We start from the raw sequence: 26,344 nt of genomic DNA, 5'->3' as shown, positions 1-26,344 counted from the left end.
TCATCCCTGTAACATATAACTGCACTGTTCCTCACTGCTGCTCGGCTACCCTATGCAATTCTAGTTGCCATTTTTAACTGCATTGTGACCATCTGCTCTGTTCTGCTGATCTGCTCACCAATTGCCTCTAGATCTGTTGACCTGCAGCCCAATGTGTCTCCGCTCAACATACTTTCATAGCCACTAAACTCAATGTTGTGCTTAATCTGCTCTAAGTGCTATTCTGAAGTTAGGGGTTATTCTGATTCTAGGTGTTATCTTGAACTAAGTGTTACTCTGAACCTAGGTGCTATTCCCAATCCAGGCGCTATTCTGAATACATGCTACTCTGATCCAAGATGTTAATTGGTACACTGGCGCAATTCTAAACCTAATGCTGTGCTAATTGACAAATGCTTACTATGACCACTTTGCTTACCTGTACCTGAGTCAGTTGCCAATCTGCAACCTTGCACTACATGGATTAGGTAGTATTCGGCTACTCCAAGCAGGCCGCACTGTCCACTGCTAGATTTCGACCCTAGACAGGACACACACTGCACCTTACCCCTCTCACACAATGTTCCTCCCGGCCTTTACTCTATACTACTGAGAACCATTCTCCACATCACCAATTCTGCATGCCTGCCCAGCTCACCCCTTAACTTGACCAGCCTAGGCACCGCATCACCCACCCTCGCAGAGCCCAGCACCACAATCATGCTTACCCTACTCGCTCCCCCATGCCTTTCGGACAGGCTGACCAGATTACGATCCAGACTTCCCAAAATACACGAGCCTAGAGCCAGGGACTCCACACAATCCATACTCACACACCGAACATCCATGAGCTCCTGCGCTAACCTTACGCTAAAAAAACCCAAACCTAAACCCGTCAACTCCACTACAACCAACAATAGAGCGCTCAGCACAGCTACCACCCCCACCCCTGCCAAAGCCAAAACCCTACCTATAAAAGGTGCCCTCATCAACGCACACTCCATGATTGCCCATGCCACGGACATCGCTGATCTCATTTTAGCTGAAGATCTAGACTTCCTAGCCATAACAGAGTCCTTGCTTCATGCAGCCGCAGGCCCAGCCCTTTCGCTAGCCATCCCCACTGACTACACCATCATCCGAGCGGACAGAACTGAAGCTAAAGGCGGTGGTTTGGCCATCATTGCCAAGACCCACCTTAACATCAGACTCAACTCCGCCACACACCTCCCATCATGTGAATCACTTACAGCCAAACTACCCATCACTAACTCCCAAACAATATCCATTCACTTACTATACAGACCGCCCGGACCCCCGGGATCTTTCGAGGAAGACCTCAATGCCATCCTTACCGACAACCTAAAAAACTCCTCACAATGCCTTCTCTTAGGAGACTTCAATTTAGGCTACAAAGACCCCAAAGACAATCAAGCCACTCTCATCAGTAACACCCTGTCTGAACTAGGCTTCACACAAAAAGTAACCAGCCCCACCCATAACAAAGGGAGAACCCTTGATTGGATAGCAGACTATAACTGTGCCGTATCGATCACTAACAACACTCCCCAATCCTGGACCGACCACCACCTCCTCTCCTTCTCACTTGAGGCCTCAAGCCCTACAACCAACATGGCACTAGCCCCAGCCATCTACACGAGAAGCAAAAAAAATATTACAGTAGAAAAACTGATCCCACTCATTCTTCCTACACTAAGCCAACTCCAAGACTCTAATCCCTATGATCTCGTAGAAGGCTATAACAACACCATGCGCATAGCCTTAGACGCCATTGCACCATTGAAACTTAGAAAATCCAAACCAAAAAAGCACCTCAACCAATGGTTCTCCAGCCATCTTAAAACCCTTAGATTGGAAAAGAGTAAACTGGAACAAGTCTGGAGACAATCTCCGACTGACCACAACAAACTATTGCTTAACAAAATAACGGCCAACTATAAAAAAGAAATCATAGCGGCCAAACAAGAATCCTATAACCAGAGAATCTCCCAATCCAACTCCAGCTCCAGAGAATTATTTACTATCCTGAAAGAATTGGAAACCCCGGTAACAATCCCAGATACTTGCGTTAAAAACAAACAATGGTGCACCAGTGTCCAAAATGCACTAAACAACAAAGTCACTGGCCTTCAAACAAAAATTAAAAATAAGAAAGACTCCCTCACCAATCTTACCAACCCCATCAACGCCCACTCGAGCCCTCCACCCTCACACCACACACCTAACACTGCTCGCTTCAGCTTTTCCAAAGTCTCTTCCCTCGAAGTAGAAACAATAATTCTTGGCCTTAAACCCTCCAACTGCAAAGGTGACCTCTGCCCCCCACAAATCATTAAAGACCCGGCACGAGACCTCTCGCCATTCATCACCAGACTCATCAATGCCTCTTTTTCCTCAGGAACAGTCCCCAGTAACCTTAAAGAGTCCTGGGTCCTCCCTCTCCTCAAAAAACCCTCCCTTGACCCGTCCATCCCAACCAACTACAGACCGATTACCACCGTCCCATTCCTGCTCAAGATACTAGACAAGACAGCATACCAACAAATTCAAAAGTATCTTGAAACAAACCACCTTCTAGGAATAAGACAATCCGGCTTCAGACCCCAACATGGAACTGAAACAGCCCTGAAAGATCTGAAAGCCCAAATAGACGTCCTTAGAGATAACGGGAAAACTGCATTACTACTCCTGCTAGACCTCTCTGCGGCGTTTGACCTAGTTAACCATAAAATCCTATGTAATCATTTAGACTCAGCTGCCCACTTTTCACAAGAAGCCATCAGTTGGATTGAGTCATTCCTCAACAACAGATCCCACAGGGCTCGTGCGTCTCCCCCACTCTGTACAACGTGTTCACAAAGCCCCTGTTTGATGATCTAGATGGCCTGGGTATCACCTACACTAACTACGCCGATGATACACAGATCCTCATCCCGTTGACGGGAGATTACAACCAGGATTTGGCCTTGGTGAACAGGGTGTATCTCATCATCCAGGCATGGATGGCTTCGCACAGTCTATGCCTGAATGATGACAAAACTGAACTCATCATCCTTGGTTCCACGTCCAACCTAACCAAACTCGACCACAATTATGCCAACTTCATCATAGATGGGAACCTAATCAAGGTTTCGAAAGAAGTAAAAACCCTAGGAATATACCTCGACTCCTCCCTAACCTTCCACAAACAGGTTAGCTCGATGGCATCCTCTACGGCCTACACATGTAAGCTCATAAGAGCAGCCAAACCCTTCCTCTCCACCCACAGCTGCACTACACTAGCCAGAGCATTGGTATTATCCAAACTGGACTATTGTAACGCCCTCTACATAGGAGCCACCAAACAAATCACCAACAAAATTCAGACGCTACAAAACAACGCCCTTAGGGCAGCACTCAATATTCCCAGGAGGGAACACATTTCCAATATCAGGAAATCCCATAACTGGCTCAGCACAACAGACAAAATCCTACTTAAAATAGCATCGCTCACCCACAAATGCCTGAATAATGCTGCCCCACGTTATCTGGCAGACAGAATATGCAAACACACCCCCATCAGACCCACCAGAACCTCCAATGCTAATCTGCTCACCGTCCCCAGGTTTAAACGCACTAAAATGGGTGGCAACAGCTTCCAGGTGAAAGCACCTCAACACTGGAACTCCCTACCACCATCGCTCAGAACTCCCCAACCTTACTCACTTTTTAGACGCAACTACATCCATTGGTTAAAGAACACGAACCACTAACACCTCGAACACCACACTGCTGCTCTCCGCGTTGCATGCTTTAAGAGAATCTGTAAATTTGTAATACTAAACTTGTATATATTTGTAATTCTTTAAATACATCTGCTGCATTCTCTCCTGCCAAACTGTACACATGTTCCTTCATCGTCACACTGTAATTATGTAATTTAAAGTATAATTATGTAATGTAAAGTATAAGCATCCTGTAACCAAGCTTTGAATCACCTTGCTGCTCCTGCGCCCTCATACCCTTGGGTCTGGTGCGCAATACAAATGAATAAACTAAACTAAACCCTTCCCGTGGCTGCTGACTTCAGAGTGACTCTAGTGGTAAGCACCCTGTTATAAGTGTGGCTTTGTTAGGTCAGCACTGCCGTTGAAGTACTGATTCCCTGGAGATCTCCTGATGATGTTCCCTGGTGTCCTGAGAGAAAGTTGTTGCCCTTCTTGCAGGAGGATCAAAAGCCAGCATCCTTGCCATTGCTCTATGTGGCAGCTGTGTAGACAGTCGAACCAGGCATCAAAACACATCAGTCCGGCCACAGCTGGGTCCTGCTCACAGAGCTGACTCTAGTCTCGGGAGGCTAGCTCAGGTGCAAAGTGCTTGACTTGGAAGCAAGAGGACACGGAGAAACACAGGTTTGATCCCTGCGTCTGCGCTTAGAAACCTCTGAGTATTAAGCGTGTTATAAATAACCTATCATATCATATGTGATATCACATGGCAATGGGTTTATAATTGCGTGCTCTTAGTAGTCACTATGAACTAACCAGGCATGGTTTATATTTAAAGAAGTATGTTCCACCAGACTGGCAAAGGCATGTAATCATTACATTTGAGAATTGAGGTGCAGAAGATCAAGAACACCCCTTCTGCCTGCAGGAGGTTTGTGTTCCAGCAGCTATCAGGAATGCACGTGCGGCATTTGGAACCTGCCCAGTATCACTGCAGAGCTGGTGCTGAGGGCATCAGGAGGCAGTGTCAGCAAAGGCACTATCATTGTGAGATGAAGCATGTATGAATTAGGGTCTCCTTGCCAGACCTCTTTTTCAAAACAGAATTATCTGCATCATGTTATATTAATAAAAGTCAAAAAAGCTAGGACTGCTCCTCCGTTTGAAATGGCAATTCTGTCACACGGTAATTCTTACAGTGGCTTTCATTGGCTTTGCAAGACGACATCCCATGACATGAAAGGTCGCGCAGAGGAGAAATGGGACAAAGAGCAGAAGACTGCATTACATGACAGCTCTCTGATACGTTCTTCCATGAGAAAAAAAAGCAGCAGCCTCCCTGCGGCCCGTGACATGTGAAATTCCCACATGCACTTGTTGCATCGCATGGAGGGTGCCTCCGTCGATTCCCGTGAAGGCGTCTTCCCTGGGAGCTCCCTCTCCGCCTCCCTCCAGCTCTTCGTGTGCATGCTGCTGGAGGTGCAGCGTGTGTAATCGCAGCTGCAAAGTGTGTGGAAAGTGCCTGGCGGCCCCCCGCTTGGCGGCGTGCCTCCCCCTTCCAGTGACGCCGAGTCTGAAGCGTGATGGAAGTCATACTGATGCGGCTTGCCATGCCACGGCAGCCCGGCTGATGCTGAGGAGGGGACGGCAGCGCCAACGCACGATTAACCTCGGAGCGGGGCTGGGTCCGGGCAGCGCTGCTGGTGGCATGGCCAAGACCCAGACAGTCGGGCCCTGAGTGCTGCTTTTTACCTTCTCTGAGGAGTGGCGCGTTGGTGAGTGCGCGGGGTGAGGGAGGGAAGGGTCGCCTTTATTTCTAAGTGCGCAACTGTATGTGTGCTGATGTTTGCTGACAGGTTGCACTTGACACGGGTTGCAAAGCCCGTTTGGAAAGGAACGAGCTTCCGCCATGTGTGAGAGGAGACTGGCAGTGGCACTCCAACAGGTGAATGGTTCAGAGGGCGCAGCGGAAGGGGCCGCCGGCTTGTTCGCGGGCTTAGCTGCGGGGAGCCCCCCCCCCGTGTCGTGCCTTCCCTGTGTGAAGTCAGTGGAGACGTGAGTGTATTCAGCGGCACCGCATTTTTTTTAAGGACGCGAACAGGTGCCATGATTCTGTGGGGAAACAGGTGGGGCCTGCATGGGCGGCAGGACCTCTTGCAGTGGGGGGACGGGGCTCGATAATGAGGGAGGCTTCACCTCATGTGATTCCCGGCAGAGGATTCTGGAGACATGACAAACGTGCTTTGGCCATTTGTGTGTTCACCAGAACGTTCAGCCTCCCTCAGACCTATGGAACGCAGTTGCTTTCGGCGCCACCTAGTGGCTATGGGGCCTGCCGCATGTGAAAACCACAGGTGGTGGGACGTGGGAGTGCAAGGTAGTTTGCCCTCAGGTTAGGTCTGGTGGCATCGTAAATAACAACTATGGTTTCATTTATGCAATAGCGCCACCATGTAACGTCACGATCGAAATTATCTTGTTTTTATACCTTGCTATTTATTTACATCTACATACCCCTCCACCCCGCCCTCCCCCCCCCTTATGCCCTCCTCATGTGTGGCGCGGGCATGCTGGTTGACCCGACGAAAACAAGAACAGGGCGTTGCCTTTGGTGTATTTGTCAGTGAAGGCATTAGGTCCTCGTAATGTCTGCCCCAAGTCTGTCCTCCGGGAAGGGGTTGATGGTTGTACGTGTTTAAATCATCTTTACATAAATACACGAGTTCTGCCCAGTAGTACACACGGCCGAGGACAAATCATCTTTGCACACAAAGATCATAATATAACAGTGAAACATTATTTTTCCGCGTTTTGTTTTTTTCTTTAACCCATTCAGAGGAGTTACCGTTAGTTAAATGTTCAAGAGACTGACGTAAGGCCGGGCGTGCGTGCACTCAGCGTCAAGGTAAAGACGGCCGAGCGCCAGTGGCGTAGCGCAGACTGACCGCAACCCGCGGCAAGCTGCCACTGGCCCACTCTGGTCCCCCTGTGCATTATGAACCTTAAAGTAAAAAATAAAAAAAAGTTTCGTGGTCGTGTGCCACTTTTTTTAATTCATGACTGTGCCTATTGTTTGCACATTCCGATCTTCGGGGGTGCACATCTTGAGAGCTGAATGAAAGAGGGCTGTTTTATGCTGCATCTCAGCAGGGTATGTCCACCTCCCACAGGACTAAATGAACCGCAGGCCTTTACCAGCACAATGCGATGCTGCGACGCAAAGCACTTCTGCTAGAATATGTCAGAGATATCACTATGTGGTGGGGGATCCCAGAAGGTCCGCGGTGGGGGGAGGGGAGTTCGAGGAGGCGGGGTTTGGGGGGCAGAGCTGGTAGTTGACCTTCGATCAGAGGAAATGTCCAAAACAATAGTTTAAAGCGGCACAATTTCTTTCATGCTGCTACTTTACCAAACTATATATCAATCCCACTTTAAACCACTGAGTAAATATTCACAATTTGTCAAACATTGCATAAATAAATAATCCGGGTCCATGTATCCGACAAGCATTGCATAAATAAATAAACCCGGTCATGGCCGAGGACTATAACTTCCTCTGATGACCCCTTCCACAGGGTCAACAGAGGAAATTAGTTTGCATGTCCTGCAGCAGCGACCTGTATCGAAGTCCTGCTGTGTACACGTAGGGGGGCAGAGCCAGCAGACTCTCATGCCTAGCTGCTCCGCACCCCACACTCCGTGCCATCGCAAGCGTTTTTTTCTTTCAATTTTTTTTTTCTTCAATGTAACAGCGCAGAGCATGGCTGGCTCTGGAAATGGTGTGGATGCGCTTCAGGGATGGTCATTTTCTAAGTCCAATGGAGTGGTAAAAATGAGGGTACACTTTTAATGCCAATTTTACAGATCCACTGTGATTTGGCAGGCCGAGCTGGAGAGCAGAGGAGACTTAAAGCAGCTGCCTGCTCTTCCAGGTCCACCTGTCGAATCCGCTCGGCTGCTCATCAGCATGCATGTTCATGCTGCCAGAAAACCAATGGATTCCTATGGAATCTGCCTGAAATTGCCACCTGGCAAAAGCAGACAGATTCCAAATGAATCCATTGTAAATGCACCTTTCCCCTAAAGTAGTGGAAAAGTAAAGACTATAGGCAACGTTGCATGTGTTTTGCTTGTAATATTTCCACTAGATGTTGGCAAAGAGGCATATTTTATGAAGGGGACTTTTTTAAACAAAAGTACAAACTGAGAGGATCCACTACGTGCAAGTAACACTTAAACGAACCTGACACCCAAGGTCTCTCACAGTGGCCCTCTATCCTGACATGCACCGCCATATATTTGTATCCCTTGTCGATAGGGTGACCAGATTTAAAAAGTAAAAAACCGGGACAGGGCAACTTACATAAACGTAGGACTCACTCTTGAAAGTGGCTGTCAAGGGAGTACACTTCAGTAGAGGTTGGAGAAGGGGGTTTAAGTGTTACTGTTCAAATGAACACATATTATAATTAATTTATCACAAACTAACACTATCTTAAGTTGTAAAATGCAGCATTTCTTCTGTGTGAGACCAAGTAACAAAAACCGGGACCACTGCAGTTTCCAATGGAAACATAATCTTGAGAAACACGGACAGTCCGTATTATTGTGAATTGAAATATTATTTTTTCTAAGGTACATTCCCTGATTTAACACGCCCTATTGTACAGTCCTACTCCAAAATTATGAGACAAGAAAAAGGCCGTAGAATTTATACTCCATTTCATTTCGATTAATTCAAAGGTGGTCCCCTATCTTTATTCTGCGGAAGTCGCCAAAGTATAATTTACAAGTATAGAAAGCTTGTCTATACAAGAAATCATCTTGCCAGCAAATTCTCACTAATTGCATTAACTCATGATATATATTTCTAAACCCTAATCTAAATAATGCACTGCAATTTCTAAGCAGCACAATATAATACAATGTTCACATGCCACTTCCCTGCTAATATAATTCACACCTTTGCTACTCATATATATCATAAATAACTTTACTCTGATTAATATCAATACTGAACAACTTTTAAATTTCACCAATATCAGTAACAAGTATTGTTACCACATAAATGTGGGGGAAAAATGCATTGAACTTTTTTTGCATTTGCTAGACATTTCCTATCATCAATGTGTTCCCACGTGCAATAATATGGTGCCATTGGTTTCTAGGATATGCATATACATGAAATACAAGCAAAGGTGTAGGATGCATAAAAATCTACAGGCTTTGGTTTAGTGAAGCTTTGCTATCAATTTAGAACACACAGAATATTGATTTACGGGTGGGCGAAAATCCCGCCAGCGAAACGGAACTGGTGAAATTCGCCAGCAGGGCGATTTTCCACCTTTTCTACCGCACTTTGTGTTTTGCAGTGGAAATTTCATTTCTGAGAAACAATGTAATCTAAAGGGGCAAAACACCCCTTTACTGACTAAAAATCATTTGAAAAAATGAAACTTCACCAAGAAAAGGCCCCAAACGGCCAATTTCGCTCTGCGGGGGAAATTGGCAGATTGGGCAAAATTTGACAGGAATCTGCCAATTTTCCTGCAGAATGGAATTAGCCATGTTCGCCCACCAATAAGTATCTCACCCACTTTCATTTGTATATTGGAATGAACTAGTACGGACTCCTTCCCTTTCTGTGATATGTCATGAGCGAGGGTTGGATATGCATTTAAAATTGCATCATTCTCTATGGCAATGGAAATGGTTCAGCTAAACTTCCTTTCATCCCAATATCTTATTTTAAATGACTTGGGCCACTCAGGTCTTCATTTATACATTCTCTGTTAGGCTATGGAGTGCTGGCCACTGGTCCAGGCCTCAGTTATTTACTAAACATGTGAAAATACCCAGGGTTCAATTTACTTGGCTTTGGTCGTAAGGGACTCAGCACCCTATGCATAAATACAATTGGGCATCAGTTTAAATTAATCTCCCTTGACTTCGACCATGCTCAGAGAACAGGATACATTTCATGCTACAACATTTTACTCGCATTTGGTTCTAATTTATCAGACACTGCGCGCGGTGTGCAAGAAAATTGTATTTGTTCTACCATAAACCAGATCTCACTTGGGTATGAATATAATGAGATAACAAGCAGCATTTAGCACACACTTGCTAACGCATTCTATTTAGAATCAGTTACTCTCTTAGTGGCGTGCCCTTCCAGTTCCACAAAGTCCATGAACTTAGCAGACAGATAATTATAGAGGCCATATATCTAATAGCATTGGAGTTTTTTGTAAGCACATTCAGATATTTATTTTTATTTTTAAAGCACACAGCTAGCATGGACCCTCATAACCGAAGTAATATTCCAGTTTTCTAGGCCCATTTGTTCTCCACTTTATAGACCCCTGGGAATCAGGCCTGTCTCAGGTAAAATCTGCTCTAGGCTTCATCTTGGACAAGGGCCTTGGTCTCTCTCATCCCTCAAGATGTCATTCCACCTCAGTGCTCATTCAGTTGGACGGAGGTTCCCCATTGTTCAGCCTTCAAAATCCTAGCGCTCTCTCCACTTCATGTGGACTGTTTCATAAACCCGCCTCCCGTCTCACACATATTTACATTGCAATTTCTGATTGGTCAAATCTTTCCATTGGTTTATTTGTCAGCCTGACACTCGCAGACAATATATTCCTTAATTTTACAGGTTGCTCATATTCTGAACGTGTGAAAAAGGTGTATTCTGAACAATTTGGACTCCCAATCATATTTTTTCCATAACTTCAGTTGGAAGTTTTCCCATCAATGAAATTGTATTTTTTAGATTCCCATGATCAAGCTGAATTCATACAAATGCGGCATGAATTTCTGTGATGAAATTTGGCTGAATTATTATTTATATAATGTATCAGTTATAAATATGAATACATCATATTTGGTCTAGTTTTGTAACGGAGACGCTCATAGTTTCAGAGCATTTGTTATTTTTTGTTCTAACCCTCAGCATTGGAACGTTAGGGCCAAAATATTTTTATTAAGCACCATATAGTGCAATTTGAGTGACCAACCTTATTTCTGTAGAACTATTGCATGAAAACTTGTATCATCAACATGAATCATGCCAGAAGCTCTCAGAGGCCCTTTTGTGAAGGTAATGATTAATATGAGTGGCTGACAGGTGCCTTTGTCAAGCCTTCAATTAACTCCAGATGATTCGTTTTAGGGGGAGGCAGCATTCAGAGCAGAACATTTAAGTACATTGATTTTCCTTTGAAGACTCTGAAGTTGGAAGGCAGGCCGGTTCATCATGTGGCCAATTCAGATCTCATCAGTTCAGCAGACCACTTTTTAATTCACCTGAAATGCAAAATATGTATTTTTAGGAGTATTTCTCTTAAAATGAGCCCATGTGGATGGGTGCAGAGGCATTGGACATGACTTTCTTTGTAGTGCTGGGCCGAATGTTAATGAAAGATAAATAGGTTTGTTTTTCTTCAGATGGTCAAGCTAATCACCTGGGGCCCTGGGCCTCTCCCATTAGTAATGTGTTCTAATGTAGGTTGAACAGAAGTTTAGCTTTTACCATACTCACTAAGGAACCAGCAAAAACAAGCATTCACAAAGCCAACATTATTATTGCTGTCTGGCTCTTAAGAGTAAACAGCAATGTATTGCCTTTATACGTTCCAACTGTCTAACATGTAATTGTGGACATTTGATAGATTTAAAATATGTTTCTCTCCATTTACAGTTGCATCACAACTATTTGTTTGACATATATCCTTGAAATTATAGTACAATGGTTCAATCTTATTGCTACTGGAATAATAAATACTGTTTGTGATTGACAATTTGCCAGTACCTCGTCCCTGTGCCCCGCCTCCGAAGTCCTTTAAAGGTGGCAACCAGCTTCATTTAGCTCCCCTCAATTCTCGCTCTGCTGTCAAACACTCATCTGACATCTGTCACCTCCTTGAAGACTTTGACCTTAATGTCCTCACCCTCACAGAGACCTGGTTCAATGCCAGCTCTGTCACTGCTTTGACCCCCTCCTTCCTGAGAGCTATAAGATCCTCTCCAAGTCCAGCTCAAATTTCAAATTGGTCTGGAGGTGGAGTGGCCCTTGTCTTCCCTGAAGGGGTCTCGGTTTCTATCATACCCACTCAAAGCGACTCTTCCTTTAAACGTCTTGTCTGCAAGCTTTGCATCTCTCCTACCCTCTCGCTCACTCTGGCCACCATCTACAGGACCCATGGGCCAATCTCCCTCTTCCTCTCAGAGTGGGCCAACCTCGCCTCTTCTCTTCTGTCCTCTACCTCTAAACTTCTCCACCTTGAAGACTTCAATATTCACCTTGACTCTCCTGATGCGACCACTTAACTCTTTCGCAACGTCTATGACTCTCTTTCCCTCACCATTTTTCCCTCTGGTCCTACCTGCGCAGCCAGACACACCTTTGATGCTTTCATCTCAGCTGATATCTCACTCTCTATTCCTCTCACTACTCTTCTCTCCTATTCTGACCATGCTCTTCTTTCCTCCCTTCTGGAGGTCCTGGGCTCCCTGGCTAAACCTCTACCCACACTGCCAGTCTCCTTCTCCGTCATTCAACCGATGAAGCGAGTGTCACTAGCTGCCTTTGCCACCTCCTTCATTCCCCCCACTCCTGCTAATGACGCTCACACTGACTCAGCCCTTGCTAACCTTCATCCCTCTATATCCAACACACTCAACATCCTTGCCCCTGCCATGAGGATCCGCATTAAGCCTGCTTCCAAGTGCAATAGCTGGTAGGATTCTGACCTAGCTTAGCTCAAACGCAAGTGCAAAGTCGCCGAACAGAAGTGGTTAGCTTCTAGCACATCCTCTGACAAACTGGCCTGTTGCCTGCTTCAAAGGCAATACAGACTCTCCATCCACTCCAAGAAACAGGCCCACATCCAAGCCTGCATCTCCTGGGCCACAAACAACACTGCAGAACTCTGCAAAATCTGCAAGAAACTTCCCAATCTTACTGCAGTCTCCACTCCTTTTCCTTCCCAGGCCCTCTGCATGGCGCTGGCCTCCAGTTTCACAACCGAACCTCAGGACATCTGTCCTCTCTTTCCTCTACTCTCCTCCCTCCTCTGGCTGCACACATGCCTCCCATGGCCCCGTTCTCGCCTTCACCCCTACTCTCCTCCTTCTCACCCATAGCACCGGAGGTGGTCACCAAAATAGTTTGCTCTATGAAAGTTTCCTCCAAACTGGTGCTTCCCGGCTCCTCCAGAACTATCAAGGGCAACATTGCCTCTCTTGCTCCCTTCTTGGCAGAGTGCTCTAGCCATTCCTTTGCCACTGGCCCCTTCCCTTCACCCCTCAAGCACTCCCTTGTGCACCTCCTCCTAAAAAAGCCATCTGCAGACCCTTCCTACCTAACTAACTACCGCCCTATCTCTACTACCCCCTTCTTGGGCAAACTCTGAGAAGTTGGTCATTTCCTAACTGATCCTTCACACCGAATCCGCGGGCTTTGACACAGTCAATTATTCCACCCTCAAAAATGGGCTCTGTGATACTTTGGGCATTACGGACTAGGCACTGGATAGGTTGACCTCCTTCCTTTCGAATCGGCCCAACCAAGTGCAACTGGGCCCTTTTCTCTCCTCCACCTCACTCACTAGTGGCGTCCCTCCGGGCTCAATCCTCTTGCTGTGGCTTTTCAACATTTACTTAGCTCCTTTGGCCCACTTGATCTCCACTTTCTCCCCTTATTTCCAGTGTTATGCTGCTGACACACAGCTCTCGTTTAAACTCTCCTCCTTCATCTTCCTCCCTCATTCCTGATTGTCTGACTGCTATTCAGGAGTGGTATGCTGCTAATGATCTCTGCCTTAATGCCAGTAAGACTGAGATCCATCGTTCCCTACTACTCTCTGTCCTTCTCTCCTCATACCTCTGACCTTGTCAAAAAGGCCCACTTTCGCTTCACCCCCTCAAAGGCATTCTCCCTTTCATCACCTTCCCCCAGAAACTCAATGTCTCCAGAGGTCTGGTTCTCTTCAGGCTGGACTACTGCAACAGCCTCTTCATCTTTCCTCCCTCTACCCTCTTCAATTAATCCAGAACAGGACTGCAAAACCTATTTATTTGTTTAATAATATACATACAGCCAACAATGTCTTTGCATATGTCAGTATTGCAACAACAGGGCAAGGTTTCAAACCTCAAGGAAAAGCATTTACCTTCCCTAACCGTTATTTCAACAGTCTGGTAACACAACAAAAATGTTCTTGGGAGAAATAATTAACATTGACACTTTGTCACATTAGTCAAAGATAACATAGTTGATACAACATACTGGCGGACCCTAAAGGAAGAACACCCTGAACCTGTCAGGAGTGCCTTGCCCTGGGTGTGAGGCGGTGCGCCGCCTATCTAATAGGGATAGCAGGAGAAAACACTGTCCTTCATCACTGCTATTCTCAAATGTTGTATCAAAATAAAATAAAAGATGGTATATTTGGTTGTTAAAAACAACCAATTAATGTAGAGACAGGACTGTTTATTAGATCTTGTCAATTTCCTAATTGTGTGAAACGTGCTGCCCAGGTATTTGGTCTCAGTATATCATACCCACAGGGATCAAAAGTTCTAAACAAGAGTGGCTGTATTTGGATTGGTAAATACGTAAAAAGTCCCTTGCACTCGGGACACCTTAAAAATGTGCTCACTAGGCATGAGTACAATTATTCTTAAGCCGTATCCTCAGTTATTTCATAGGATATCTTAATGGTCATGAGAGCACTCGTGACCAATTTGGTTGACCGGTTTCCATGGATAATTCAATTTGTGCCATCTTCTTCAGGACTGATTGATTTGCAATGATGGTTCTAGTTCCAGCGTATATCTGTTTTGGCAGATAAGGCGGGCACCTCTGCCCCCTGGTGCCAGCTAAGGACTGTTGCTTCTTTTGCTGGGGGATGTCGGTCGGTGTATAGCATGCGTTCCGAATGGCATTGCTTATACAAAACAACTGGTTGTTCTTGCGTTAGCTTTTCTTGCTTGTTCGCCGGCCGCCGGTAACTCGCAGTGCTGGAAGCATATGTCATCCATAAAAGTACAATATATGAATATCATAAAAAATGATCATGCCATAATCTTTCAATTTCACTATGTTGGGTCATTTAAAATATCCTTTCGGATAACTTTCTTAAAATGTTCATACACACTTCATAAAATGTAGCCATATGAAAATGAAATTCATGTCATTGCCCTCTACCAGCTTATTCCACATTACTCTTATGCCTTCGCCACCTATCAAGTTGCTGTACGCTTTAATCCTATTTCATCCTATTTCTTAAACTGTTACAATGGCACATAATATAGTCTGCAGATTCAATTTCTGCCCCACCACATAATCTACACCATCGCTCCCTCTGCCTGGGCTATAACCAATTAAGTGCCCTAGATCTCTAGGACCTCTGAGGCATTAAACTTGAGGAGAAGGTGCTGTCTTATTAGGGCACTGTTGGGATAGGCCCCTATATACTTGGGAACCACTTTTCGCACAATCCAATATTGAATAAATTCACCACTATTAACATTAGTTGACAGACGTACAATATAACTTTCCTAACAGTTGCTGCATATTTTTTTCTTTAGCCATCCTTTTAAGGTTGCTTGAGCAGGTCTCATCCTTGCTTGATCAAACCCTTTAATCCAATTATAGTGTTTTCCCCACAAATGTCCCAGGATGCCAAATCTCTCATAATCACTTATATTCTAATATGCCTGTATCACATCCATCATTACAGTGCCGTTCTCCAGTTTCATCAAATTCTCATAGCCCATGGTTAGCTTGTACTCCAATGTGACTGATATTCTCATCATATCAAATTCTAATAATAGGAATTCAACTGAAAGGGATTTGGGCATTCTAAATTTCCTTCAAGCGTATTCAACTCAATCTTAAATTTGGTCCCCCCATGCTTCAACCCCATACAACATGCATAGCACAATCTTGTTCGTTATCAATATGAATACCCAGCTATTTATAACAATCTACCGGGTCCACTGCTTTTTGATCCTATTTCCAACTCATTCGATTTAATTTTTTTATCTTTGTTTTACCCATGAATGCCACTATTTTGGTTTTATCAATTGCCCAGCGTGTCTAGTTTAGATTACAGACCCTTCGGGGTGTAATCAAGCAAAAGCTGGTCATCAGCGTAGCCGAGCCAATTGATTTTCAAAGCTCCAATTTTTACTGGACACGTCACTGTTTTATTCAGAGCCATTGCTAGATCGGCTAAATATAAGTTAAACAGGGTGGATGCCAAAATGCATCCCTGTTTAACAGCTCTCACAGTTGGAATTTGGTTGGTCACTCTCCCCTCACCATCTAATCTTACTTGGTCCTTGGTATCAGTTTATAGCAGCCTTATCATAGACAACAGTCCATGAGGAATGTTCCATGAGACAAGTTGGTTCCACAACCTGTTCCTCATGACTGTGTCAAAGGCTGCACTAAGGTCTATAAAAGCCCCATATACTGGGAGTTGTCGCCTATCCCATGCATATTCTAGGGTGGATACCAAGGTCAAGAGATTATGAATAGTGCTCGATTTGGCTCTAAAGCCAGTCTGATTTGGGGGAAGGATCTTATAGTCTGCAATCCACTGATTTAGCTCTTTCAACAATACTTTGGCAAATATCTTAGCGGGGATGTCAAGCATGGCTAGCATTCAGTAGTTGGCTGGACCTTTCCAGCAACCCTTTTTATGAATGGGTACTATTGTGCTTTCTTTCCCGGTTTCGGGATCATGACCATAGTTACCAATGCATATAGAGAGGGTGTGCAGAGTTTGAGCCCATAGCCCCGGGCACAGCCTCATAAAACCATTACAGGTTCCATCCGGCCCTACAGCCCTGAAGGTAGAAAGTATCATGATCATCTTTGCTATGTCATCCACCGTGGATTTACATATCCATTTCTGATCATCGTTTTCGTATCTTTCATCCACTGGGTTAGCACATTTTTCTTTTCAGACTCTTTCACAACAGACCAGATGCTCCAGTTATTATTTGTGCTCACATGGTTATCTAAGCCCATCCACAACACATTTTTACTTTTAGCCTTATAGCTTCTTAGCCACCTGCGATAATTAACCTTAAGACTTTTAATGTGTGAGGGTAAAGCATCAGACATTATGGATGTCATCCCCATTTTGATGATCTGAGCAATATCGAGTCTCAACTTCTTTTTTTGCAGCCTATATTTGGTAATCATATTGGTGCTTACTACTGTTTTCTCGATTCCACCATTCACTGATGCTCTTATAACTTCTCTTTTTAGCAATGGCATCTTTTATTAAAGTGATGATCTTTGAGAAGTCCTGTAAAAGTAGTGGCTCATGGGTTTCACATCCAAAACCCCATCTCTCCACAAACAGTGGGAGAGCGAGCTCTGCAATTACCCTTGCCTTCTCCAGATTGACCGGATTCCACCTGAAGCGATTAGAACCATTATATATATATATATATAAATAATGGTTCTAATATATATATATATAATTTCTGAGGCTTGTGGAATCTGCTTATATCACATGCTGTGCATAGGCCGACATCTAATGGAAGCTGTGGAGTATTACAGTTTGTTTTTTGAAACTCGAAAATGGGCGTTGACACAGGACGGGCCAGTAATACTATCCCTAGTGTGACGTCCACTGTACCCAGGATCCCTCACGCATCTAGGACCCTCAGATTGTTTTTTTCTGCCATACTGGTCGGAAGCATTCCGCTGAGTTCCCTGACCTTAGCCATACTTTTGCTAAAATATTTTTATATTTCCCCATTTCTCCACCCCAACGTCGAGTCACCGAACATCCACACTCGACGCCGGCACAGAGAAAGAATCGACCGTCGAGAGCTGCATGACGGATTTGGGCCTCGGAAGGCCTCTGGCCTCGGCCTGGGCCTAGGAAGGCCTCTGGCCTCGGCCCTGCAAGTAGGGAGAGTGGGGGGTGGACGTACTCTACACTTTTTTGATATATAGGTACATTCTTATATATTCCTACACTTATTAGCCTGCTGTCACAAGGTGCGTATGGAGGGTACCCCTTTCCAATTTTGCCCCAAGTGCAACTGCAAGTACCCTTGTGTTGACAGACACGCCACGTGCAATCTCTGCTTACCGAGGGACCACCCCGAGGCTAACTGCATAGCGTGTAGTAGGTTCAAACCGAAAACACTCAAGGACCGTTCGATCAAGTGTTGGGGCCACCACGTCAGGCGTCAAGAGGCCATGGCAGCAGAGGGCGCCTTCAGCGATGGCAGCGACGCCGTGCTTTCGGACGGCGAGGGCAACGTGGCGTCAATTGACAGCCAAGCGCCGGTCCCCGACCTCGGAAGGTCATCCGCCAAGGCGGCTATGGGGAAGACACCCAGCGACACAAGTGCTACCCACAGCACTTCCACAAAACACATGAAGTCCAACCGAGACTGGACGCGCAAGTCGAGTGCTCAGAAAGAGGCACATAGAGAACGGTCCGAATCGATGTCCTCTGGGCGTTCTTGATCTAGATCGCCGCATTACTCCAGGCAACCATCCACTGTTGCCAGAAGTGCCTCGCTCTCCAAGGTAACGGAGGTTCGATCGTCAGGAGACGAAGCTGACCTCTATCCCCAGACCGCACTCCAGGAGTCGGCGTCAACAGGCCACACAACGGCGGTTCCCGAGTCCCAACCTCCACACTCCAGAGATAGGGATACTACCCCCAAACCTCGGCGCCAGGCATCAAAAGGCTCTGAAGGGGCAAAAAAACAGGGTAAACACTCTTCCACACACGGGGAAGGGGAAAAACAACATAGGAAGCAGTCCCAGCCTCCTTCCACACCTCAAAAACATTCTACCCCACATAAACAGATGGACAAGTCTCAGTCATCTGTTATCCCAAAGACCCCTGTTCAAACCAATAGGTCTAGTCAAGATAAAACAGGGAAAGGCCTTCAAGAAAGAATCATTCCCAGTCCAAGAGAATGGTCTAGTGATGACATAGATAGTCATGTCAAGGATGTCATCATTGGCAGATTTCTACGCCAAAAACCCTGAACACTTTCTCTCTTTAACCCCCGACGGGTCAAATCCCTCAGGCTCTAAGGATCCTATACCCCAAGTAAGAAGTCCCGGGTTGAAGCTCCTACTTCAGCCCCTTTCAGTATACAGCCCTATTCTCAATATCAGGGAGATCCATCCTTTTATGAGGATCCAGATTTGGGCATGTTGGAAGAACAAACTGGGACAGGCTACTATGGGGATGACGAGGACCAAGAGGAGGATAACCCAGAAACCTACAGGCTAGATTCCCCGGTAGATAAAGAACCCCCGGTTACTGACTCCCCTGTCGATAACCAGCCTCTCTTGAATGAAGTTCTGTCCAGAACGGCAGAACACTTCCACATTGACACCCAGGGTGCTCAGGAAGAGAGGGACTTTGCCGAGGAGTTAGTGGGAGAAAGGAGACCAGTTGCCCAGGCCATCCCTATCCTTAAGTCAATTCAAAGAAGGATAGACCCTTCCCTTGTTAATCCCTACCTCACTAGGGCGGTAAACCCCAGAGTTGAGAAGCTTTTCAGGGCAGCCCAAACAGACCCACTGTACATAAGAGGGCATCTGAAACCGGACTCCCTGGTAGTGACAAACACCCGTAAGAGGGAGGGAACACCCTTATCATCGTCGGAAGCTCCTCCCGACAAGGAGAGCAAGAAGATTTATGGCTTGGGCAGGAAAGTAGCCACCACTTCCGCCTACCAGGCAAGGATTGCCAACTCTACCACCCTGCTGGCGAGTTACAACTGCCACCAGTGGGAAGAAGTCGCGGCACTCATAGATTCCGCACCAGAACCCTTAAAAAGCCAATTGGCACGAGTTTCGGCAGAAGGAAGAGCCGTGTCCGGTTGCATATTAAAAGCAACCTTTGATGCCGCGGATAATGCCGGCAGATTGATAGCAGAAGGTACTGTTATGAAAAGGCATGCTTGGTTGCGACAGTCTGGGTTCAAAGACAAAATGCAGGCATCATTGATAGATAAACCGGTGGAGCCGGATGTATTGTTTGGAAAGGCAGTCGAGGACGCGCTGAAAAATGCCAAGGACGAGTATGAGACACTCAAATCCCTAGGCCAACTAACCAATAAACCCCCAAACCAGAGAGGGAATGGCAATTTTCGTCGCCCACGCGGACAAAATTCCCAGAGAGGGTCTAACTATTCCCAGGGGCAGGGTACACAATGGAACAACAACAGCCAGCAGTCTACCCAGGGTTATGGCAGGGGTAATAAAAGAGGACGTGGTAAAGGTAGAGGCAGCCCCTGTAGAGGCGGCGGCATGCCTCCACCAAAACAGTGACGCTCCGTTCAGGGTCCCTTCTCACGCATCCCCAGTAGGGGGACGCATTTCCAACTTCACCCAAGCTTGGGAAGGGATCACATCAGACAGATGGGTGCTGTCAACAGTGTCCGCAGGATACTGCATAGAACTGCTAGAGCATCCCCAAAACCACCCTCCACGACAAAGAATACATTCTTTGGACCACCAGAAGATCCTCCTCGAGGAGATCGTCAATCTTCTAGCAAAGGACACGATAGAACTCGTCCCAGGACAACAGGTAAACAAGGGTATTTATTCAACTTACTTCCTTGTGCCAAAAAAAGATTTGACAATGCGCCCAGTATTGGACTTACGGCCTGCAAACAAGTATGTCAAGCCCCAAAAATTTCGCATTACTACTCTCCAAGAGGCAATCCCCCTCCTAAAAAAGGGGGATTACATGGCAACATTGGACATGAAAGATGCCTATTTTCATATTTCCATGTTCCTAGCGCACAGAAAGTACTTACGCTTCAAGATGGACAGTCGGCACTACCAGTTCAAGGTACTGCGCTTCGGGATAGCCTCGGCTCCAAGGGTATTCACCAAGGTACTGGCGGTGGCGGCAGCACACCTACACAGGGAGGCAATCCCGGTGTACCCTTACCTGGACGACTGGCTCATCACAGGAGAGGCCCCAGTAATTTGCAGAACAAACATTCAAAGGATGATCGACCTCCTCTTCGAATTAGGCTTCTCAATAAACGAGAAGAAGTCACCTCTAAACAGTTCCTAGGAGCTATCCCAGACACGCAAGAGGGGTTGACCTTTCCATCAGAGGAAAGAATTCGGAATATACTGCTGCAAATTCCGCAATATCAGGCCGTCGCCAGATAACGGTACGCAAAGCAATGCGTTTGCTGGGCATGATGGCGTCATGTATTTACCTGGCCCCCCACGCGCGCTTGCGCATGCGTCCCATGCAGGAATGGTTGGCGAAACAGTGGTCTCAGGCAAAGTGGTCAGTGGGACGATCTAGTGGTCGTTTCACCAACACTGGTACAAAGCCTTCACTGGTGGACAAGAGAAAATCTGTCCCTGGGGAAACCCTTTTACGATCCCGAGATACAGGCGGTAGTCACAACCGATGTATGCCTGACAGGGTGGGGAGCTCACCACCTCCACCACACAGCTCAGGGTCTCTGGTCTCACTCAGTGGCCAAGAATCACATCAACCTGCTAGAGCTTCTGGCAGTATTCAGAGCGCTTCAAGCGTTCAAGCCCTACCTGCTGAATCTGTCAGTGCAGATCCGGATGGACAGCACTACAGCCATGTTTTACCTAAACAAGCAAGGAGGGACTCGTTCACCAAATTTGTCCAAGCTTGCCCAGAAAATGTGGATATGGGCACTCAGACGGAAGATCTTCCTGTCATCTCAACATGTTCCAGGGGATCTCAATTCTCTGGCGGATGCTTTGAGCAGAGATCCCCTCCCAGAGGAACACGAATGGTGTCTACACAGAGAAATCGTAGAAGATATCTTCTCTCTGTGGGGTTTCTCCACTATAGACCTATTCGCCACAAGCGAAAACAGACAGTGCCCAGGATTTGCATCCAGGTTCCCCCAGCCAGACTCCCAGGGGAACGCCCTGTGGATGAACTGGTCAGGGATGTTTGCATACGCTTTTCCACCAACACCTCTCATCAGGAAGGTGGCGAACAAGATGAACAGAGAGTCAATGACGCTCGTCCTAGTTGCTCTCATGTGGGCGAGACAACCGTGGTTCCCACACCTACGCAGAATAGCAGTGTGCGAACCCATCAAACTCCCGGGCTGGTACAACCTACTGTCCCAGCACCAAGGTCAAACAGTGCATCTTCAACCCAACTCAATGAACCTAGCAGCATGGCTCCTGGGGTCATAGAGTTCGGACATCTCAAATGACCACAGAAATGTATGGGCATCCTAAAAGAATCTAGGAAGCCAAACACGAGGCACTGCTACTTTGACAAATGGAAACGATTCGTTATCTGGTGCCAGACTAAGCAAGTCAACCCAGTTGATTGCACTCCTTCCACAATTGTCACATACATGCTCCACCTGCTGGATGCAGGACTGGTATTTAACTCACTGAAGGTACACCTGGCAGCACTATCAGCATACACCACATCCCATAACAAGGTGTCGTGGTGGAAGATACCAGTGGTTAAAGCTTTTATGGAAGGAGTAAAGAGACTTCACCCTCCTATTTCAAACCCACCACCAGGATGGGACCTTAACGTGGTGCCATCTAAACTCATGGGCCCCCCATTCGAACCCATGCATAAAAGCAGTCTCAAACACCTGACTTTTATAAAACGGCCTTCTTAGTAGCAATAACATCTATAAGAAGGGTCAGTGAAATTCAGGCTCTGTCAGTGCAGGATCCATTCTTTACAGTTCATAAAGATAAACTGGTTTTACGTACACACCCTATGTTCTCACCTAAGTTTATTTCTAAATTCCACGTGAACCAGTCCATCGAGCTTCCGGCTTTCTTCCAAGACCCACAAAGCTCGGCTGAGGTGAAACTACACACCCTAGATGTGCGTAGGGCGGTCCTCTACTATGTAAACAAAACCAGACCGCTAAGGAAAACAGATCAGCTGTTTGTCTCCGTAGCAACAGGCAGAGAGGGAGATCGCGCCTCTAAAGGTGCCATCTCTAAGTGGATTGTTAACTGTATCCAGCTGTGTTACTCTCTTTCTGAAAAAACTATGCCTTTCACACCAAGAGCCCACTCTACTAGAGGCATTGGGGCCACTCTGGCTTCCATTGCAAATGTACCCCTTGACACCATTTGCAAAGCAGCTACTTGGAGCTCTATTCACACTTTTACTCAGCACTACTGCATTGACACCCATTCCAAGACAGATACTCAAGTGGGACAAGCGGTTTTAAGACATTTATTTGCTCATGACACTTCTCACATCCCACCTCCTTCTTCTAACACTGCTCGCTAATCTATGCACAGCATGTGATCTAAGCGGATTCCACAAGCCTCAGAAGGGATACATTACTCACCGTAATCGTATTTCTGATGCTTGTATCTGCTTATATTCACATGCGAACAACCCTTCCTCCCCTCCGAGAGAAGGCGCATGGATGCTTGTAGTCTTATCTATGTATCTGCTTGGATTATCTGTACTTGCGCTACTCCTCATGCTACCTCATGTCAGAAAAAATACAATCCGAGTGTCCTAGACGCGTGAGGGATCATGGGTACAGTGGACGTCACACTAGGGATAGTATTACTGGCACGCCCTGTGTCGACGCCCATTTTTGAGTTTCGAAAAACAAACTGTAATACTCTGCAGCTTCCGCTAGATGTCGGCCTATGCACAGCATGTGAATCTAAGCAGATACAAGCATCAGAAATACGATTATGGTGGGTAATGTATCATATATATATATATATATATATATATAATCGCCTTTGAGTTCAAATTGACTACTACTTTCCTTTTTCGATCTCATACACACACTGGCAAGTGATGGCTCTCATTTCAAGTCACTATGGCCATGTCTAGTCCAAATACCAGTGCCTCTCTATTGACAAAAACATCATCTAAAGTGGAATAACAATTTCCACTTGTCCAAGTGAATGCTTTATTTGCGTCACCCGAACAGAGACCATTTAGCATAGTCATATTGTACGAGTGAAACAAAGTTGCCCTCCTCCTTGCTTATTAGATTCTGATTGTTTGAAGGTCCCGGACTCAGTGTGATCATACTGCCAATCTGTATTGAGTCCTTTCTTGCATTGAAGTCGCCAACAATCATTATTGGACTACTGCTTCTGCACTCCTCTAGAATGTGTTTAACCAAGGCTATATTTTCTTTGCTGGCAACTGAATTAGGGGGATCATAAATGTTCACCAATAATAAATTGCTACCCTGAGAAAGGTCACAATTAAGCATTGCCACTTGTACCATCAAGGTCGACCACTGAGTTTCAGTTATTGTCCAAGGATGGCGTACAGTTACCAGCAGGCCCCCATTCGCTCTTTCAATGGGACCCTTTACTGGCTTGACCTGCTGGGCGCTAAAACCATCAATTTCACAGACCTCCATCATCCAGGTCTCCTGGAGGGCTGCAATACAAAACAATTCAATGTGTGCCAAAGGTCCTTCATCAGCTGACCAGTGGCACACCTCCCAAGTATCACAGCGTTGTTGTAAAGGCGTTTTGGTAAAGTAGCCATTGTGATCACACACTTCATCTTGTTTAGTTCTCAGTTCTCCTCGTTCACTCTGGCTGTTCATTGGCCCTTTCTCACTTGCTGCTCCACTGGACTCAAATTCCTTCTGATGTAATCCTAAACTCTCTTCTTTGCTTCCCTCTTTATTTGTGTCAGGGATGTTACTATATTTGACTCTTCATATACACCTATAAACAGCAATAACCTCATTTAAAGAGTTCATTCACATATTGAAGGATGAATTCTAATGTGAAATTGGATCTACAACACATATTGGACGTGGCGTTGATTTTATCGTCCAATTGGTCCACTGTTAGAATGTCGTCATTTGTTAATGCACAAAGTGGAACAATTGCATGTAATATGTGTAATACCGCCGCGAGGTTGAGCGGCGAATGTTGATCAATACAAAAGATCGCCTTTATCTGTATTGCTTTTGGAATTTAATTCTTATTTATCCAACTCTTTCCATCATTCCTTCCCAACTTCTCATTCTTGGTGTCCTTCGCATTTGTTTTATTTTCACCATTTACTTTTGTTTGAGAAGTAGTGTTGACTAAACCTTTACCCAGAGTCTGTGGGGCACCAATGCCACCCTTCATTAGTGGTAGGTCATTTATAGGCTGAGCATTACCAGCTTCCTGTTCGCTTTCCTCTATAAATATGCATTTTACTGCTTCTAATAGACGATCTCACACCCACATTTGCTTTCACTTTTATCTTTCTACCCTTTTTGATTGATAGGCACCACCAGACTCACTGGGTTTGCCACTCAATCTATCAGAGGCATCATCAGAGGCATCAGCAGCCTCCACCATATAATTGAATGTCATTCACTGTTCTTTTTCCCTTGCTTGGCCACTATCAGGAGCAGTCTCATTATAGAGTATCTCAGCTGCATGAATCCGCAATTCATCAATCGTCTGAGTCAGCATGGGGCCTTTGTGTGCATTTCGGATGCCTTTATCTTTTCCGATTCCCCAATCACTAATCTCCCTTCAGCAATTAGCACTGTTGTTACTCTTGGTTTTGCTTTTGGTTCCATACATTATTGCCTGTGCTCAGAGGCGTTGCTAGAGGGGGGCAAGGGGGTTATTGCCCCGGGTCTTCTGGTTGTAGTACCGGATAGAAGCTCAGGTGGTACAACCAAAATGATAGCAAGCCCCAAGTCCCACCAGTCCCTACATTACCTTAGCCCCTGATTTTTTCCAGACCTAGCAACACCCCTGCCTGTGCTATTTTCCTTTTCTGCTGTTTAGAGTTCATTTCACTTTTTTGGAACTTTGGCTTATTTTGCTTATTTCGATAACTAACAGTTTCTGTGACATTATAAAAATCACTCCTCTCTCGCACTCGCTGGATAGCATTGCTTGCACCCCTACCTCAATCAAACTCTTTTGTTGACTGGCTCTTTTGTTGACTGAGTGTCTTACCTTCAGTATTAGTACTACGGTCTCTAAAGGATTTTCTTCCTCTGTTAATACTCTTATGTAACAAAACCGATTGTACATTACTTTTTTTTCTCCATGCTCTCGCATTTTGTCACCAATAGTCAGTAAGTTTTCAAACACCTCAAACGTGGCACTAGACGATATACTCATTGTGCTCATTATGCTCATATTGGAATTACAGGTTGAATCTAATTCTGCATTTCTCACATCCTCCGCGTCATGTAACAGATGTCTGCTGTTCTTCATGTTCGTCATGCTACTCATTCCAGGACTCCCAAAGCGAGGGCCTACTTTCGTTCCTAAAGTCTCGTTTATTCCATTTTTTTTTTGCAAGGACATGTTGTTCTTGGTTTTCACTGTTTACGTTATTACCAAACAATGGAGTAGACGAGGCATTCAAACACAGGCTCCCCCCCCCATACTAGGAGCTTCATGTCGGGTGACATGTTGACCCCTCCTAATTCTAGAATAATTCTCTTTCCTTTTTAATGCACATGGTTTACTTCTCCCCTCGGTCACACCAGTTGCAATTATCTTTCTAAATACATTCACATCACACATGTTGACATCACATTGTGCAAAGGTTTCGATTTGTACATTTTCTAGCGTCGCAGTCTCTGCCATGGAGCTTGGTACCCTC

At 45.7% G+C, this 26,344-nt stretch overlaps 1 protein-coding gene across 10 annotated transcripts in view; it reads left to right on the top strand.

Annotated features, from left to right (window-relative positions):
* ANKRD6 (ankyrin repeat domain 6) overlaps positions 1 to 26,344 on the top strand; it is a 1,122,185-nt gene that overhangs the window by 529,087 nt on the left and 566,754 nt on the right. The window contains exon 1 of one of the 10 annotated variants that reach the window (XM_069606488.1): positions 5,019 to 5,482. The exons of 8 other annotated variants lie outside the window; for them this stretch is intronic. The gene's annotated coding sequence lies outside the window, so the exon portion shown is untranslated. Of the gene's footprint in view, positions 1 to 5,018; positions 5,483 to 26,344 lie in introns of those variants that run through there. One more of the 10 variants, XM_069606493.1, reaches the window with a different exon arrangement.

This window comes from Ambystoma mexicanum, chromosome 4p (assembly GCF_040938575.1).
Source record: "Ambystoma mexicanum isolate Mex_15411 chromosome 4p, UKY_AmexF1_1, whole genome shotgun sequence".
Taxonomy (NCBI): domain Eukaryota; kingdom Metazoa; phylum Chordata; class Amphibia; order Caudata; family Ambystomatidae; genus Ambystoma; species Ambystoma mexicanum.
The sequence above is the reverse complement of the archived record's forward strand: the minus strand, read 5'-3'. Positions and strand labels throughout refer to the sequence as shown.